Source organism: Bombus huntii, chromosome 13, assembly GCF_024542735.1.
Source record: "Bombus huntii isolate Logan2020A chromosome 13, iyBomHunt1.1, whole genome shotgun sequence".
NCBI classification, from domain to species: Eukaryota; Metazoa; Arthropoda; class Insecta; order Hymenoptera; family Apidae; genus Bombus; species Bombus huntii.
The window spans coordinates 493148-512853 of NC_066250.1; the positions used below are offsets into that span (position 1 = coordinate 493148).

Here is a 19706-nt window from a genome sequence, read left to right on the forward strand (position 1 = left end):
GTAAGATCCTTGTTCGCATCGTAATCTCCCAAAGTACAGAAGTTTTGCTCTATAAAGAATGATCATGCGAATGACCGTCGAAACTATGGTCGTTAACACATTTTCACTCGACGAATTCAGGCAGGATAATGATCGTCCCCTCGAAAGCTGAGAGTAATTTCTGAAACTTGGAGGATCGAGACGAGCACCTTTGTCAAGCGAATATCGACTAGAGAAGTTTTTAATCGATCGCGTTGATAAGACGTTTTTAGGTCGTAACTAACGACGATGTTAAACGCAAGAAGCGTTTACACGCCATCGTTTCTACTTCGATCTGTTAAGGTATAATAAATTAATAACTTTATTAGCACACAACATCGATACATATATATTACACTCTGAAAACCTCGAGAACCTTCTTACACGCACGCTTGTTGTCAAACAGACTATTCTAGAAGCTTCTAACATCTAACAACAGTCTTTTGTCTCAACTAAGACCTGGACATCCTCTGACGCTTACACACGCACTTCCATGTACAGTGGAAATGTATCATCTACCTAACACGATCCTGTAGTCGCTTACGCCTAGTCGCGCTTCTGTTCATTTAAGAATCTCGAGAAAGAATTTCGAGAAATAAAATACCGAACTCGAAAGGAGTCTATATTCGCTTTATTCGTGGAATCGATACATCTTTGAACACCCATTCCACTGGCGTACGGTTCATAGCCGTATCAAGAAACCGCCAGAGCGAAGATACATTTTATTGTCGCGAATACAGCTCGTGCTTCCTGTCTCTCGCACGGATTCCAACAAAGCTGCACGCACACCGATCGTAGCAGCGTATCCTCTTTGCTCCTCGGAGTAACCGAGGTCTCCTTTATTCCCTGCCGTCCCTCCCTGACCTGTTCTCGTTCCTTTTCGCGGAACCTTACGCTGGAAACCGACGTTACAACGTTTTTATGGGACATGCCCCCTGGAGAGAATCCGAGTAGGAGGGTGCAGATTCATCCGGCCTCGTTTAGATACGACTCCTCCGCCAATTCAGATACACCGAAATTGCGCAAACCGGCGGGCATAACCGCGGCAGTAAAACCTTCATCGTGCCTCTCGTGTCCCCTTCCCTACCTCTCATACCCCTGCCATCATTCTACCGCGCGGTGTTCTCTTCTCTCTTCTCTCTTCTCTACATCCTCTTCGACCTCTGACCCCGTCTTCCGCGCTCGTATTTCGCTTTTTCCCTTTTCCTCTGTTTTTTTTTCTTCATCCTCGAAACGGAGGCCATTTCTCGCGCGCATCAAACGTCTCGACCTCGCCACAGCCCACCTCTTACTTTTCGTTCGTCGCGTCGTTTGCATTCGTTGGCTGTTATTCTTTTCACTCTGACGAGAACTCGGTAACTCGGAGGATAAGGAGAAATTCGAAATGAAATTATTTGGCAATTTTAATCTGTTACTTTACTTTAAAACTAGCTACGACGTGGCGACAAACGTTTTGTCGTTCCTGTATTTCAAGCTTGCGCTGAGAAGATATTTCTTTACTGAAAAAACTCGACCGTTACTTGAAATATATAACAAACGCACACGCCGCGAATAACGTAAAATGTGAAATATCGGCAGTAAAAAGAAAACTGTGTTTCAAAGCATCCGACCTTCTTTCGTGCACACGTTTCGCGCAATTTTTCGCGGTATGAGATTTCAGGGAATTTACGCAACGTATTAACGCCGCAGATGTTTAGCTTCAACGGAAGTATTTACGCAAGAAGCTATTGAAACACAACATATGGCGGCACTCGGCGAGTGTCGAGGTTTCATCTTTGCCTTGTTTCCGGTGAAACTGCATCTCGCGTAAACGCCGTGCTCACGCTGTAAGTGCAGAAATGTGTTTACACGGAGCCGGAAATGCATGTAACCTTCGTAAAATAGTTGGTGACGTGCCGAAGACGAGTTACCGCTCGTAAATCTTTCTAACGTCTTATTTGCGAAGAAAAGCGGTACTTTCCCTTTTAAGAACGATCTGAAGAATTTCAGCAGCAAACTTTATCAAATCGACAGCAAATACTTTGTAGCGCAATTAAGATAAAACAATCGGATAAGAAATCGAACGATCTATACTTTCGATGGAATTGGCATAAAAAATATTTCTACACGAAAGGAATTTTCGCAAATCGTGTCGGTTGTATATTCCGAATCTGTAATAAAGACGAATCGATATACATATTTCCATCGATATTTGTTTCCGTTTCCATTTATTCGCGTAATTTATGCCTCGATTTTATATTCTATACAAACGACTCTATCGAGTCAATTTATATATGGACGCGTTGCATCGAAAATACAACGGACATTTATGCACGGCGTGAAAATTTGAAAGCTACGGCGGGCCCGCGTGTGTTCCGACTTTTTACATTTTGTAATCTCCTGTCATGGAAATACAGACGGTATTCGCGTGTCCGAAGTCAGTAGTTTACAGTTTACAGCGATGCTTCTTTCGATGCTGCCACAAAGATTTCTCTCTCAACTTCTAGAATCAATACACAGACCATAACCGAGACAGATGTAATTAGAAATCTCGGTCCCTTATGACAGAATGAAGTTGCTACAGGCTCTCCGTATGTAATTATTAACAATTATTTTCGAAACCATCTTGACTAACCGTCCTGGAAGAAAAGCAAGCGAACGCTCGCCAGTCACCATTGACAGGTTAAACCGACGCGATTCGAGCAGAACCGGCCGCCAATTAAACGGTTTAAGATTCGCGGTGTCAATTATCCCCGACGATGACTGTATAAAGTCATCGACGCCGACAACGACGCCGCCGACGCGAACCGCCCGCGGCCTGTAACATTCTCTTCCCCGACGGATCCATCCCCTTCTGCCCTCGTTTGCCCCCTGTCGACATCCCCCTTTCCGGAAGCACCCTTGCTCTTCCTCGAGTCGCCCCCGTCACCTGGCAGCCTCGAGCCGCAAACTTCGTACCTATGCTAATTGACTCGGCGTACAACCCGTTCTCTTGCTCACGCTCCGCATTCCTCCCTCGACTTCCCATCCATCTATCTTTTTCTCTATATTTCTCTCGTTCCACGGTCGACACTGTAAACGATGGTGGTTTAAAGTCAATTAACGCGTTCCCCGAGACAGCTCGTTCTGACCTTTTCGATCAACGAACGACCGGCTCGGCGTCGAATTCCATTGTTCCTTCGATATGCGGCCGGCGAACTGATTTTTCTTTCTTTTTGCTCGCGCCGCTCCGCGTTTGATGAATTTATTTTCAGCGTCGGATTCAACTCGTCTGATTGAGTTATCGATTTTCGTCGACGTTCCTAAACGAACCGCGGACTCAACCTGCGGATATCGCAGTCTGTGTTAGTGTCGCGAGTTTTGCTTTTTTACAGGGACAAATATGTACACCAGCCGTGACGACACCCGTACGTCGGGTTGTACGATATTATTTTTAAGAGATTTTTAGCGTTTCCTCGAAGAGTCCTCGCGACAAGCTTCGATAGACTTGTCGGAAACAAAGCTGGTCAATTTAGTTCGAAGTTAGATCAATGGTCGAAACTCGTAACAATCGTACAAGGATACAAGTTATCGATGGCCAGATTCGCAGGAATGGAAAGTTTTGCCGTTGAATATTAATCGATAAGCTGATAATTAAGCTTCGACATCGATGAACCTGTGTACTCGTCAATTTGGGAAGTCCAGCGAAACAGCTGATTAACTGTTTCGAAATTTTGCAATTATAGATTACGCGACGCAACGTTACGACTGAACAACAAATCTAGGCGACTGTACTTTGTACTTCGCGAAACCACTTTACGACTTAAAAATATCACCGATCGCGTTTCGCTTTATTTATTATTAATTATCGAGCCGAACCGAACTTGAAATTGTAGAAATAGCTGGTGATACGCGTTAGTTTCTGCATAAGGTAATCGGTCGATATTGTTCATAAAATTAAGACGAAAACTTGCTACGATTAAATAGACCGAATTCATCGAATCGAAGAAAAGATTGCGCACGAAGAGAAAATCGATCAGAGAATGAATCAAGAAGCAAACCACGAAAAATGAATCATCATCGATGTCTCTAAGAGCCCAGCGAGGAACGTTCTGGCGAGTCTTATGAGCGCAACAAGCGCGGTATAAAGACATCGATGTATAAGCGACACGGAGAGTCACATTTCTGGCCAATTCAGCGAGTTACAAGGCTGACGTCATCGGCTCGACATAATTCGATTCAATTCGCTTAATTTTGCGAAAATTGCCAATCTTCTCTGGGGGCGCGTCCGCGTTACCAACCTCCTCCGTCATGCTGACCTATCCTTCTAAATCCCTTCGTTCGTCCGCCTCTGCTACCTTAAGGGGAGGCTATTCCTCCAAATTCGTATTAAAGTTCCACGACTTTTTTGATTGTTAGAAAAGAAGTTACAGACTATTTTCCACTCTGTAAACTCTTTTTTTTAAATATATGTAGCATGGGATCTTGAAGGAGGGAGCAGAGACGTTGTTCTTCTTAAACTTGGGTAAAATAGAATATTTAACGAGAAGAGAAGATTAGACCAAAAATCATCCGTATATATCATTGTACGTATCGTCCGACCTCGTACGCATTCGTACATCCATTGGCATATTTGATTTCCTGCAAGAAATTATCGCATATATACAGAGAATCGATCGATTTATTTATTTTTTTTGTCAAGGATAGAAGCTTGTAGATGCTTCGCATGTTCTGCTGATTCGCCTCTAAGCCGTCATAATAAAAGCAAATGAATCGATGAGCGAAGAGAATCGAAAGTGGAAAGTTGTACGATCCGAAGAGCGATTCGATCTTAAACGGCAGTTCGATTTGCTCGTCGAAGTATCATTCGCCTGTTGCAACGAGGAGATGCAAACGATCGTTGCCTCTAAAAGCATTTTTCGATTCTCGATATTCGGTTACGACGTTCTCTCTCCGTTGTTCTTTCGCGTTTGTATCGTTTTTGATCATTTTCGTAAAGTTAGAATACCGTTGGCGTTGGGAGAAAACGACGAAACACGCGGCAGCTTTTGCACGATCCTCATTTTCTTTTAGATCGTGGCTGCGCATGCCTGCCCGACCGCCATGGCGTACACCACCATTAAGGTCATGGGGTCAGAGTATCTCGAACCTGACATTCCTTCCCACGAACGATTTGGTGCACCGTCGAATTTACGATCCACTCCTTTTCCTCCCCTTTCTCGGCGCTTTCCGTTTCTTCGGCTTCATCTCCCCGCTTTCGTTTTTCGAACAAACCCACGGTTTCGCACAATTTGTTTTTCCAACACAGATTTCCTACGTGTGCTGCTTATATGTTACATATCACAGTGTCATATCTATCATCTCTATACGATCACAGCTAGCTTTCTATTTCGGATGATATCCTCCTGTCTACTCTCGGGAACCGTAGGATCGTAACGTACTATTCGTTTTTATTTAGAGTCATTAATGGTAAAATAATAAATTGCGCGTCTCTTTTGGAATAAAGAAATCTGTCAATCGATCGACAGAACATGCTATAATTTGCGAAATTCATTAAATAGAATTACTAAAGTAGAAAATCGATACGCTGAAAACGTCGACCTCTTTCTTCTAGCCACTTAACCACATTTGGAACGAAGGCTATGATCATGACTATTTATGTATATGTTTATTAATATGTTTATTCACTTGAGATATATTTTACTATATTTTGTTATGCCGTATTGAATAATAACAATAATAATAATAATAAATGGAGTCCTACAATACTTTTGTATCATGTGATATCTACTTCTTCATGGTCTTTGTCCCGTTTCTTTTCTCCTTTTTCTTGCTTTACTTTTTTTCATTCTTCAATTCTTTTCTTATCGTATTTATTATTGCATTTTTGTATTTTATTCTGCTTATTATCGGATTCTACTCATATAATAACGATAATAATAATGATTGCATGGAAACCTCTAATCGCTTGTTAGCTGCTCAGATAATTTTGAGATAGTCGTTCGAAATTTAATTTAGATTTTAAAAATTTTAATTAACGAGAAAACTGAAACATCGATGTCGCGATCGATTATAAACTAATATCTTCACCAGACCGTAGATTTGTAAATATTAATTACATCGTAATAATTACGATCGCGATTCGATCGAATTACCCATCTTCGATGAACGGATGCATCTCGAAGTAATTGCATTTTTCTTCGGTGAAATACGGACGCGTAATCTGACTTTGAAGGCCGAAGATCATACGCTTGTGAAGTTTCAACGAAAGAATCTTGTTCGGTGAAAATAAAGTTTAGATTTAGAATGCGCGAGTTTCTGTGCCAGGATCGAGCATAGAGCAACCCTCGAATAGTCCGAGCGCTCGAAATTTCAACTCGTCGAAAGTTATTCTGTTCATTTTGCTGTCCAACTATTTGAAGGATGCTTGAAATATATCGAATAATTTTATAGTTTAATCGTTCGCCCTTTTTGCCGATTCGTCAAATTATTCATCGAAACTATAGAAATGTACAAAGAATAACTAAAAAAAAAAAAAAAAAAACTATAGAAACTTATCGAAATTGTTATCTCGATTCCACTACTAAATATATAATTGATGATACGAGATAATAAAATCCAAGGAAATAGAAGCAGAAATAGATTGATATTACACGCGATCAAAGAATACTGTGATAGGACTCTAACATGTTTATGAAATCTAGCGATGTTAAGGAGTTGCGAGAAGGCTTGTTTGCAAGGTTGATTCGGCCTTTTCACTGTTTAAATAAAATCTGCCCATGCAACTTCTTTATCCTTCATTTTAGACAGAAGGTTCAGCTCGCTCGATGCAAATATCCGTTACCTCGCAGCACGCGAAACTAGATTTCTCATTTGGAGAAGAAAAATAACACGTCGGACGTATCTCCAAGAAACGAACGAAGGTAAATGATTTCACGACAGCGTATGATATCCATATCTGTAGAAACGTTTCCGTAGGAATTATAAATAAACTTGACGTAGACGGTGACATTTTTCATCCTTTTTTCATACAACACGATTAATCTATTAGACGAACTTTTCAAATGATTCTAAAGTTATGTCTCGATTTAATATACAGGTTGGTCTAAAACGAAACGCTAACGCCTCTTCTTAACAACTCGATGTCGTACGCTCGCCACAATATCGCTCTCGTTCGTCTTCCGACTGAAAACAAACGTGGCGAACGATCGTCAGATACCGATATCGCTCCCGACTTTCCTCCGCTAAACAGGTTTTCGGTTTTTTTTTTCGTGGCAAAGCAGCTGCTACGCTTTTCATAGTAGTATCCAGCGAAGAATGGGAATAATTAACCTCGTACCAATTGCGAAGAAAGTTGAAAGATCAAAGAACCAATTCGACACCTTTGGTCGCGGTAAGCGATAGTCTCTAAAAACCGGTCTTATTTCACTGAATCTCCATCGATTTCTATCTAGAGGATATCGGGATCGTGCTCGGCCAATGATTGGATCCGATAACTAGATCGAATTCCAGTGAGTGGCGATAAAAATCTGCCTAGAAAGACTAGTATGTAGCAGACCAGGGAGTAGGAGTGAGACATCAGATAATCGAGCCTTTCAGCTCTAATCTCTGTTACTTTGCCGAGATTATGCTGACCCCCGGTGTTTGCATCGAATGCAACCGGCGAGACATTTAGCAATCCGTACAAATTGGATTCCCTTCGTCTCCGTCTCCCCGCTTTTCCCACTTCGGCCATCCTCGAAACAAGAGGGAAAGGGGGAAAAGGAAAAGGAAAAGGATAAGGAAGAGAGCTGGCATCGGAAGAATTAAAAGAAAAAAAATTCTGAACAGCGATGGAGAAAGATGAAATCTATTTACCAGTGAAGCTCGCGCGCGCGTCGATTCAATTTTCCGGGAAGTGTTTTGCGTTTCGAAGCCTCGGAACGACGCAATTATAACTGCCGCGAAGGATATCTACATCTATATATATATATATATATATATATATATATATATATATATATATAGAGAGAGAGAGAGAGAGAGAGAGGGACATACACCTCCGTGCAAAAGTATGAGAACACTTGCCATTTTTTATCGTATCTCGTTTTGGAATGTAAATTATCGTTTGCCATAATCGAGCAAATTCTCGTACTTTTGAACGGGAGTGCAGGTATATGTATACAATGAGGGAGACTGGGAAGGAAACAGGAAGTGCTCTTCTTAGGCTCTTTACATTCACGCAGAGCGGATTGCCACGGATCTCGCGCCAAATAATTTCCAGTATGTATATACCGAAGCTCGCAAGCTTGCTCGGCAAGCGTCGTGTAATTTCCTCGTAACGGCCGACACGGTTCGTTCGAACGAGCAGGATTCAGCGACTCGCGTCTATCTGCATTTATCGATCTTTCGCCCCCGCACCAACGATCTCACCCCCGTGTCACGTGTCCGCGATAATGCATCGCGTATACGTGCCGCTTCGCTAGCTAATATTTGGCAGCGAACGCGACACACGCGGTTATGGCCGGGCAGTACGAGCACCGATGAAATGTTTCGTCTCTTGTTGCTTTCTGTCCCGGTGATATTGCCAGGTATTTTTACAGTTAGGCAGCGACACGTTGAGCATTATTTATCGTCGAACAAGATTTTTCAAACGGTCGTGCGGTCGATCCAAATGGGAATAAACGACCTGATCGTTGTGTATACGGTTAAGCGTAACGCTGTATCAATTATCGCCGTACCACGTACTTTGCTCATCTCGGATTGTACAGTCGATAGCAAATAGTAACATTTCTAGTTTAGACTATAGAATCGTCGTCGAATACTATCCTCTTGCCTATACGAAAAACGCATCAGATCGATAGTCGTATCGAAGGGAAGTTCGTGGCAAGAGTGGTTTAAAGAAAGTTAGTTTTACAAAAATTTATTTATCCCATCTATTCCTCCGATGCCGACTATAGCGACATTAAAAGATGTAACTGCTGTGTTATTTCACTTTGTTTTCGTCGATGATATAATGGCATGTATTATTCAACAACGTATCCTATCTCTGTTTCTTTTATGTCCTCGTGTCTCTTTAACGTCTCCGCCTTCGTATACGCAGAGACATTTTATCAAGTCTATCGGTTCCCAGAACTAGAGTAGAGTCCCTTCTGAAGTACATCCATAGGGATCGCATGGCGTCACATGTGACCCTGTTGCGTCTAAACTCTACCACGTAAAGAGACAGACGAACAGAAAGAAAAAGAAAAGCAGGGTGTAAATTGTCGATAAAAATGATTTGTTTTCTACTCACCGATTTCGTCCAACGTGAAAAACGATGCTCGTCGTCTGTTCCTCGCTCTTGGAAAGAACCGTTCTCATCAATCCTTCCCGATCACTCGCGTGAATTTACTACTCCCTTTCTCGGATCGATCGATTCTATTCATTTTCTCACAGGGCAGACGAATTCTCTCGGCCTGCGCCGAGTATCGAGAGACCATTTTCGAACAAGAAAAAAAAAAAAAAAAAAAAGAAAAAAGGGAAACGAAAGAAGAGCTTCGCTTTGGAAAGATTTTCATCGAAAGATTTTAATCGTTTTTCGATATTGTCGGAGTTAAAAGGATCGAAGTTAAAATTGGATAAAGCGTCGGGGGAGAATGAATTTAGATGAATACCTGTTTTAATTGACGGAGGCAAATGTTTTTTATTATTCTTCGATTTAATCGATGGAAAATAAAGAATTAGGCTAGCGAATCGACAAGTTCGAAACGATACGAAGTAAAAAATATTTTCGTTTCATGAAACGAATTATTTCGCATCTAAGGAACCTGAAGTTAAGAGATTAGAAATTAGCTACTGACTATTTAGAAATCGGCAAGCCGCAGCCAACATTAAGGAAGAAACGAGTTTTTTTAATTATCACGAACTAATTAACTTCTTGCTTTCTCTTGAAAGAAGTCTCTTAAAACGAGCAGTTTCGCACCAAAATATCCTGCTAAAGCTACGAAATATGTCAAGACAATGGAAACGAAGAATGTAAATATAAAACCCGAGGGACGTTTGTACAAGTACTTGGAAATTTCTAAACTACGAATTGCAGGCGAGATCGTTTTTGATCGATAAAAGCTCGCCAACGTGGAACAGACGCGACGATTAAGCGCGTCTCCGGGCCAGAAAATCCAAGTTAGAAATTGCTGCGAACCATCGAAAAATTATCCGTTCCCGATTAATGACATTTTCAAAAACGGAAGGGCAAAGTTGCGACGGAATGGCTAATTGATCGATAGGCAGTTGCCGCGTCCAATTCCGTCGATTCGTTGTTAGAACTCGCGTGCAACAGTTGACGATGAAGCTGGTCCGAGCTAATTGGGCTAATAGTTGCGGAAAAGTGGCCGACGATGTGTGTACACAGGAACGTGTTATTACGCCGAGTAAGAAATTACCTTTTGGTCGCTCGTAACGAGCCCGCGACACGGAACCGGGTATCAACCGACAACTGCAGAAGCTGCGAATCGGAATTACAATTTGTCGGCGCGCCATCCACCGAACGATGTCGCTTTTAACTCCAACGCCGCACATCGATTCATCTTTCTTTGAAACTATTCGCTTTAATCCGCGCGGTTCCTTATTCGTTTATGTTCTCTTCGACATCGATATCGAACCGATTTCCGACGATGTATTAATTTCGAGAGGCGACGATTTCGAGAAACGTAAAGAGACTGGCAAAGCTGGCACAGCGTCGTACTAAATGTCAGAGGCGCGAAAAAGGGGCGCGAGTTTGGCCTCGTGCCGATAATTCGCGCTTACGAGTGCGAATGGAACGGAAGCAAAGGAATCATTCTGAAACGAGCCTCGCACGATACACGACACTTTGGGGGCTATGGTCGTCGCGTCAGCTCTCTCGATTTTCGAATATTTTCCAATCTGTTGGCGATTAACGTTTCCGTCCGTTTCATCGGTCGAAAGAAAATCGTCTTCTCGACGAAGGTCGTCATTTCGGCGAAACACGATTAGAATTCATTAAAATACGAATGGAGAAGCGAAGAATGGTTTGCAGGAAAGAGCAGGTTAGGTCTTGAAATCGCAGAGACCGATCGATGGGCTGGGAAAGGTCAAAAGTGGAACGAAGAGTCTCTTTCGATCGAGAATGTTGGACCTTGCACAGAAATCGTAGAAGATTATCGAGATCATCGGTCTCGGACTTTTAAGCATTTCGCCTGGTCATAGCAAGTAAGTATGTACTTCGTTCCGCGATATCGGCTTTAAAGGTGGCCCCCATCGGAGCACGTAGCAACAGCGTTTCGATACCTTTCGTATGGACCAATCGTCGTGGAGAACGAGAAAAATGCATTGTAAAACCAAGCTCGTAAGAAATTCTCGCCTCGAATCTTCCTGTTCGTTCTACACCGATGAATACTCGATGAAATCTTACGTCATACGTGATTTCCACGTCCAATTACCAACGTCGGAGCGTTGGAAAATATCGGTTAGGAACGCGTTCGACGAAGAATCACAAGAACATCGAAAATCACGATAAATCTCGAAACAGATTCCCGAAAAATTCGTTGCCCCTCTGTTTTTGAAACGACACTGATTAACTCGGCTAATTAACTGATAAAGCGTTCTTGGTGAGCGAGGTGGTGAGCGAAAAGTACAAGCGAAAGAAACGTTTTCGATGGAATCGATAATTTCAAGTCGACGACTACCGTAGTGGCATAATGGTTTCTCTGTGCGTTCTCTTGCAAAAATTGCGAAAAAGAAACCGGTGATGAAATTGAACGAGAAGAATGGCACAGCGGTGAAGGCGGCTACGGTAAATTCCGATGTTATTTGCGTCTCGTTTGCCTTCTGTTCGTTAGAAATATGAAAAATTCGTTAGCACAATGACAAAAAAGAGCAGCGAGGATTGGCTAGGGAAATTCGGGAAATTACGTAATTCACGGATCGAAATAGCCGTGTTTTATTGATCGACGTGGCCCCGCGTAACATGCATACAGCGTTGCGAGCAAATCGAAGAATCTTTGCGAAAATAAAGAACACGATGGCTTGCATCGAAACAGATTCACCGCGAGTTCTTAGAAAATATTATAGCGGATAAAGATCGTTGTAGAAATTTAAATTCGATTGGTGCGATACAGGTGAAAAAGTCGCGGTTGCCCTCACGAGAGAAAAGTCAACAAGTTATTCTCGCTGATCGGGTGGGAACGCGAAAAGCTGTCGGGATTCACGGAGGAAAAACGAGCAGGCTCTCTCTTCGACGAGCGGCGGAGTTTAAAATTGCAAGGCGCCCGGCTAACAAGTTACTACCGAGTTGGACAAAGGGAATACGAAAATGTGAAACGGCAACGTCTACTTTCCCGACCGTTTTCCGAAATCTGCCCATTCGTATATATTTGTTCGATGCCCGAGAAGTACATCGTCTCTTTCTTTTTCATCGAAGATCGGTCGAAATCTCTCGAAAGATAAACGAAGACCTCGATGCGCGTTTCGAGGACATCCTATAGACACGGGTCTGCGGCTCGACGTAACGGAAGCAGCTGACTCCGAGGCGCAACTTTGACAGTCCCGGCTAGTCCACTCAACTGAATCAACTTGGAGTTTCCTCGGACACGAACAAGACAAAGAAGATTATTCCAGACACCGTAGGATCGATTGGATTTCCACGAGATTCTGGCCATCTAGTCGAATAGGTGAAAATTGCGACTGAACGCTATTATTCCGGAAACATTTCGATCTCGATACTCGACGACCGATACCGCCGTCCCCCTTTCCTTTTTTCTTTCTTCTCCTTTCTCGATTCCCAAGTTTTTCGTTCTTGAATCAGCAGGATGCACAAGAGTCTTGATAGAGAAGGAACTCGGCGTGAAAACGCTCGGGTCCGTTCCTCGTACGAAAACCCTTTTTCTTTCTTGCAAGTTGAGAATCCAGCCGACGCACGTTTTCCCCGAAACAAAGCGGAGAGGAGGCGAGGCGAGACGAGACGAGAAGCGTACGAGAGGGTGAGCGCGACAGACAGAAGCAAGTGTCACACGCGAGAGAGTGTCCGGTTATATGGTGCAAGAGAGTGCGGGTGAACGGTGCAAGGTACGCGACACGTACTCGTCGAGTGCGGCTGGCCCAGCCAGCGCAGACTACTCCAACACTACGGAAGAGAGACCTCAGTGGGATGGCAGTTTAAATGCAACTATGCTTCCTCCGGTTTGGGTTGAGCGCGCAGGGTCCGAGTCGGCCCGGCTCGGTCGTGCTCGGCCGCTCTCGGATCTCGTCGATATGCCCATAGACACAGTGTATATGTCTATGGATATGCCGTGTCGGTCCACGCTAAGCTATGCTTCCAAGCTCGACTACTCTCTTCTCTCTTCCGTCTTCTATTCTCTAGCCTCGCGTAATTGGCCCCCTTTTCCTCCTTTTCCTCCTTTTCCTCTTTTTCCTCCTGCGATATTCTTCCTCCTATCTCCGTCCCTGTTTCTCCGACCTTTCCGTTCCTTTATCTTTATCTTTCTCCGCTCCTTCGGCTCGTCCTGCTTTTTCGGGTCGCCTGTGCTCCTTTCTTTCAGCACCGACTATCCTATGCTTACGGAAAACGATGAGCTGACTGCAATTAGCGTTGGTCACTGGATTGGTGGAAGTGGTGGCAGTAGTAGTGGTAGTAGTACGGGCGATACGGTCGACGTTGGCGCGTAGTAGTGGTGACGACGCTGGTTCTATGTGTGGCGTGCGTGAAAGTGCGGGGGTGTAAGTGGGTGGGTGAGTGGGTGCGGGCAGGGGGCTTAGCTGGCTTGGAGGAGAGGGCAAGGAATGACGGTAGTAGGATATCGGCGGCCGGTAGTGGGGGAAGGAGAACCGGCAGAGGGGAAGAGCTTGCGACAGAGACGGTCATATGGCGCCCGAGTCGGAACAGGGATGTCTTATGTCATTTTTCTTCGCGATATTCTAACGGGTGTCCCGAGAGTCGTAACCGGTGAGCTCGCGGCCTTAACCCCGTTCGAATGTAGATTTTTCGTGAAACTTTTATTATTTTGTCGGTGGATCGTGCGCGCAGCTTGGCAAGCCGGCCAGCCTGTCGGATTTCAACCGGGCGACCCCGTTTAAGGAGCAAGATTTTTGCGGAATTTTTATCGTTCTTTTTATTGTCCTCTCCTTTACTACCTCCACGTCCGAGGAAGTTACCCGGGGAATAGTAACTTTGAATTTTACTGGCGCGAAGGTAGTACGTATATCCTTCTCGCGGGGCTGATTGGCGGAATGATAATTGGATCGCGGTAAGGGTTTTTAGCGAGTGGATCTCGCTGCGTACGTTGAAACGAACACGACCCTCTGTCTTTTTATTTTCTGAGATGCCTCTAGAAGCAAAGGAAAACATTTATTTCAGAGTTTAATACGTTTATTGAAATTTTCTTCGTTCCGGTATCGAAACAACGAGGTACTTTTCAACGTGCGAACTAAAACGCCAAGTTCCAGGAAGTACGTAACGATAAAACACGTATCGATTTTTTCCAACTTCTCCTTTCGCCTTTCGTTAAGATTATCATCGGCGAAGCCGCGAAGGTACGATCGCGATATCCGTACAGCGCGCGAGTAGCGCCGATTTCGAAACGCATTTGTACACGTTCCATTATTCATCCGCGGTAATGACACCGATCTCGAATATTACGTATCTCGCGTGCCCGTTAGAACTATGCGTCGATCCTTCTGCTCTCGATGAGATTGCTTTAGCTTCTTGGACGCTGTTCTTTTTTTCTCCTTTTGCTTTGTCGTCTTATTTCACTCGTATGTTTGTGGTTCCTGGTGGTGATGATTCCTACGAAAAGTTTGCTCGTTGAATGAGAAAAAGGTAGAGAGGGAGAAAGAGAGAAGCTATCGAGCTGGACGGATTTTCAAAGTTGGTTCCCTGGAGCGCTAATCGAGCCGACCTATGTAGCTAGTTTCTGGATGAAAGAGGAAGCGGTCCCGTTCGCAGCCCGCGGCTGCTTCCAGATGCAGCGTTTTGAAGATCCGCCGCCACCGACGCGGACTCGATTATCATAATAAAATTTAATTGGCACGCTACGTCGTGGCCAATCGTAGCCATGCCTTTAAACGGCCTCGATTTTCTCTCGGGCTGTTTTCCCCCCGATCGTTTCTGTTTCGTTCCGAACTGAGCTTCGATTCGTTTGGTTAAATCCGTAAAACGAGCAACTCGGAGCATACCGAACGTGAACTTTCGAACGGTAGAGAGATTTTCGATTTAATTGCATCGCGTGTAATGGCTTGAAATTTGATAACGCGTGTTGCGTGTTAGAGGAGACAGAAGGAAAAAGAGAGGTAAGAAGAAATACGAAAGCCGCAGAGGATAAAGTAAAAACGAATGTCGGTTGTGACATACTTCTGTGACATATAGTTGTAGTAAAAGCGGTATATTTTTTCGACGCAAAGAAGAGGAGAAATGACGTTATTTCCGAATGATATTCAACGAAAGTGCATTCCACCCAACTATTTTATCGAAAACGACATTCCATTTATGTAATTCTTTTGGTTATTCGCGACTTTTGCGTTGTACGTTAATTCGAGGATTTCCTGCAGTTTTGACCTTTGTGCGAGCAAAGATGCGATAGAAACTATCAAAATGTGCTGACGAGAGGCACGACTGCCTTTGGAGGAAATTCAACAACTCCAACTCGATAACCCAGATTTCGGTGTAGCCGCATAACGTTCGGGGTAAGCAATACAAGTAAATGTATCGCACCCTCTAGTTTAGGGAGTTTGCAACTGCAAAATTAATCCTCGAGTCCTAATATTCCCTCCGGATCATAAACTACCGGTCAAACTGGGAGCAGTATCGGTCGATTCGCGTATCCCTTTCCGTACTTACGTACTTATGCGAGCTGAAATAAATCTAGCTAATCGCACCTGCGACTTCGGCTCTTTAAGGATTATTATCTGTGAATAAACTCTTCGATTGTCGCAAGATTTAGGACGAATCATTCTCTATGGAAACGACCCTTCGTTTTGCATCAATCACGTAGAAACGCGTCTTTCTTGAAAATTTTTTTCTCAAGTTCTCTCAAACGACTGAAACGAAACAATTTGAAAAGGGAAGATCCACGTTTACGAATACGGAACGATACTAGGGCGAAATCGAGGCAAAAATAAGGAAGAATTGCGTATTAAATGCGATGGGGATGGAATTTTGCACGTACGAGGTTTTTGAAGGGTTGAAGTGCGTGTCGACGAGGGGTAGAAGCACTCGAATAACCTAGATTTCGCGAAGACTCATTACATAACTTTTGCGATCGATGGTTGCAACAACGGGTCTCGTCTCTTGCGCGTTCTTCCGGCGGTGCATATGCACGGCAGAAGAGCGTATAGTGTACATGCATATATTTACGAGGATATTATCTAGCGTACGTTCGACGCTGATAAAAGCGCGGGCAAAAGAAGAACGGTTTCATACGGTTCCGGACGTTGTCGGGCTTTTTCGCCAAACGCTTCTTTTACAAATCAACCGTGCAAGCGTCTGCCGTCCGCGAGAAGAGAAGCGGAATCCGTTTTACGAACGATCATTGAACGTACTACCTCGCCGTGCCGTTACAATCCCGTCGTGGATGCAGTTCTGTCGAAACCAACTATTTCCACAGAGCGAAAAGTGTAAAAGTGCCATCGAGAAATTGTTCTTCGCTTCGAATTACGATGATAGTATCCGGTCTTTCTATAAATAACATCGTATTAGAAGCTCAGCTATGGTAGAAAAATAATAATAGCCTACTCGACGATGAGCTACGGGACTAACAATAAGCATACGCGTACGTCGAATCAAGGAAAACGATCGTTTCGACAAGGTGATACAGTGTTGTGTGAATATGTAATAAGCGTTCAATGACTGTCAGTTGGAAACACGGCCGACGTGACAGTAGGTCGAGACACGTTCTGCGCTGTTAATGCAATTTTCTGCGCGATATTGCACCTTCTCGCGTACAGATTCACAGTACCCTTTTAGCCCAAAAAGATGACAGAACTTTTGCATTAACCTAAAATTATATGCTTTCAGCGTGTAATGTAATTCGATGCGGCGCTCGGTTAAAAAATTCCACCGCTCTTCCTGACCCGCATCTTTTGCCAATAGTTTCGTGGATAGAAAAATTTTGCAAGGCTACCATAAGCAACGGATGTCACAGATATCAACTTTCTTAAATAAATTTTTGCAAAAGGGAGAATAGCTGATCGAATTCTAACTTTATGTTCTTGTAAAAATGTGTGAGAATTTAGGAAGGAAGAAACTGATTCATCCGGAGTAAATTGGAAAAGAAAAACGGTAACTCATTCGGAGACAGTTCGTTAAAAGAAGTGGAAAATTCGATACGCGAACGAATAAAGTTCTTCGAATATAAATTTATAATAAAATATACAAAGTACAGTGGCAAAAGTTGGAAATTTTGTTTCAATTTTATGTTCTCGTAAGCATGAATTTATTTAAAAAGCCGGAGCAACTATTTCATATTTCATGAGCATTTTATTAGAGAAATAAATTATAAATGCAGAGTAGCAGATGTCACGTGCAAGTAAAATATTTTAAAATATAAACCTCAAAATATTACTACGAGAAAAATTGGAATTCGCATTTTAATTTTAAATCCTCGCAAGCGCCCTATAACAGCAACCGTCTAAAAACGCATTCGGAGCTATTTCTAGCTTGCCAAAAAGCTCAACATCTCGCTTAAATGGGATGCACGAAGATCTTCTCGAGTGACCGTAAATCTATGCGAACGAAATAACTTATTCTCGAAATCATTCTTACGAAGAAACTGGCGCTCTTACCATATCCTTGCCGAAGGCTCTTGCTAATCGTAATATTTCTTTTAAAAACACAATAATTCGCGTCGAAGAATCTCCATTGCGATAATTACTCGGAGCTGCAAAAATCTCGAATCTCTAGAATCTGGAAAATAAAATAAAAAAGGACGTTGCTCGCTCGTTGACAACGCGATGGATTTATGAACAATGATCTAAATCATAATCCGGTATGCCGAATGGTAACACCATTAAGACTACATTTCAGCGAGCGAGACAGCCAGCGGAACGTTGACGTACGGACACGCATACAAAGTTGCATATATGTACGTTTGAATGGAATGCATTCTGCATTATGCGTCACGTCAGAATTCCGAGCTCGAGTACGTTACGGCAAACGACCGTAACGACGAACAAGTGGCTGCCGCGTTTCATCTCCCGCGATTTTCCATGAGAAACGCGAAACGTTGTTTGGAAAAGTGGCGGTGATGGTAGTCGTATGAAGATAAATTGATCCAAACTTAGCCATAACGTCGACGTATATATCGCCTTGAATTAGAATTCCTAATGATTATTTGTCACGTGAGAGCGAAACAATGTTTCGTTTCGCATTGCATGCGACGAGGAAAATGAGTCGCTTTGTTTCGACGGTTTTGTCTTCTGTGATATCAATGAGATCGTGGAATATTAATGTATCTGTTTCGAGACAGATCGCCGATATACTCGCGAATCATGGAAATTCCTTTTGCCAGGAAGAAAAAGAGAAAAAGTAAAAAATAAAACTTCAGAGGCTGTTTTTCGCGACTGAAGCTGGATTCTGCGAGTACCGACGACGAGCCAATCGCAAGCAATCTCTTCACGGTGCAAGAAAGAATATAGAAAATTATTGCAACCAGGTAATTACGTTTCGTTAGGGTTTGATAGCTCGGCTCGAACATTTGCAAAAGCAATTCGCGACGACAGAGCGTGCTCCGAGTCATCGAGAGTCCCTAAGTACCGGATAATTAACTCGACTTTTCTCGTTGCTTGCGGTTTCTTTGTAAACCGCTTTATTTAATCGCGAATCGAGTTCTATCGATCTGTCTCGTGGAAAAGATATCATTTGAACGTCTAAAACCAATCTTGTCTCTGAAGCATGTTAAGTAATAAAATCTCTAAAGCTTCATTTACTGGAAAAATATAATTTTAAGAGTGGAAGGTAATCGATTCGTAATTTTTCATAGCGACTTTATCGTAGATCGACAACGTCGGATATTGATGTTTGTTTCGCGTTGTATTAGTATTCTCTGAATAATTATTTTATTCCTCGGATCTCGAATCGGACGTTACAAATAACGAGTTACGTTTCTCGTAGATCTTAATACTCGACGACTCGTTGAAGATCGTTTCCGGTTGGTTCGACGCGGTCGAGTCCATTTCGTTTCTTATCAGCGAACACGTGTGTGACAATAATGGCTACGCGCCACGATAAATTTCGCGTTGATTTCGAGCACCTGGTAGTACGACCTAAAACTTTTCTCGAAATTGATGCATCGGAAATATTTTATCGGAGATTCGGTAACCCTTTGAGCGATTAAACTGCACGGAACAGGGCTGAGTCATTAATGTCACGTATCGGAGGATTTATTTTGTTACGTGGAAATTAATCTTTTTCCCCCGTATAGCTGCCTCTTGTCGTATCACGTATCCAATATAGGGTTTCTTAGAAATTCAACGTGAAAAGAATAATTAACGTGTTCGAGTGACGTAGTGCTGCCTCTTACAGATTTATGCGACTCTTACAGTTACGATCGCCTAGATATATTCCCTTCGGGATTGCACAATTTACGATCGCAAAAAGATTTGCGAAATTTGGTCAACCTAATAAAACGTAGACATTTCAATAAACTTTCCGTGTATTTCCATGTATTTATGGCTGCTAAAACTTAAACGGCCGCGTGTATCGTCTCGAGATCGCGTTCGCCTCCTGGTAAAATATCGAAATTGAGAAAAGAAAAGCGAAA

General features: G+C 43.1%; 1 protein-coding gene and 2 long non-coding RNA genes across 3 annotated transcripts in view; 1 reads left to right on the plus strand and 2 right to left on the minus strand.

The window, feature by feature from the left end:
• The window catches only part of LOC126872304 (spermidine synthase), a 191434-nt gene that overhangs the window by 47703 nt on the left and 124025 nt on the right, over window positions 1-19706 (plus strand). The window lies entirely within an intron of this gene.
• Window positions 1-19706, minus strand: part of LOC126872313 (uncharacterized) — a 161518-nt gene that overhangs the window by 45046 nt on the left and 96766 nt on the right. The gene's annotated exons all lie outside the window — the stretch shown is intronic.
• Window positions 8878-17610, minus strand: LOC126872314 (uncharacterized). Its single transcript, XR_007691937.1, has 2 exons — window positions 9251-17610; window positions 8878-9165 (listed from the first exon to the last, which is right to left on the minus strand). It is a non-coding gene; the product is annotated as an uncharacterized LOC126872314 (long non-coding RNA).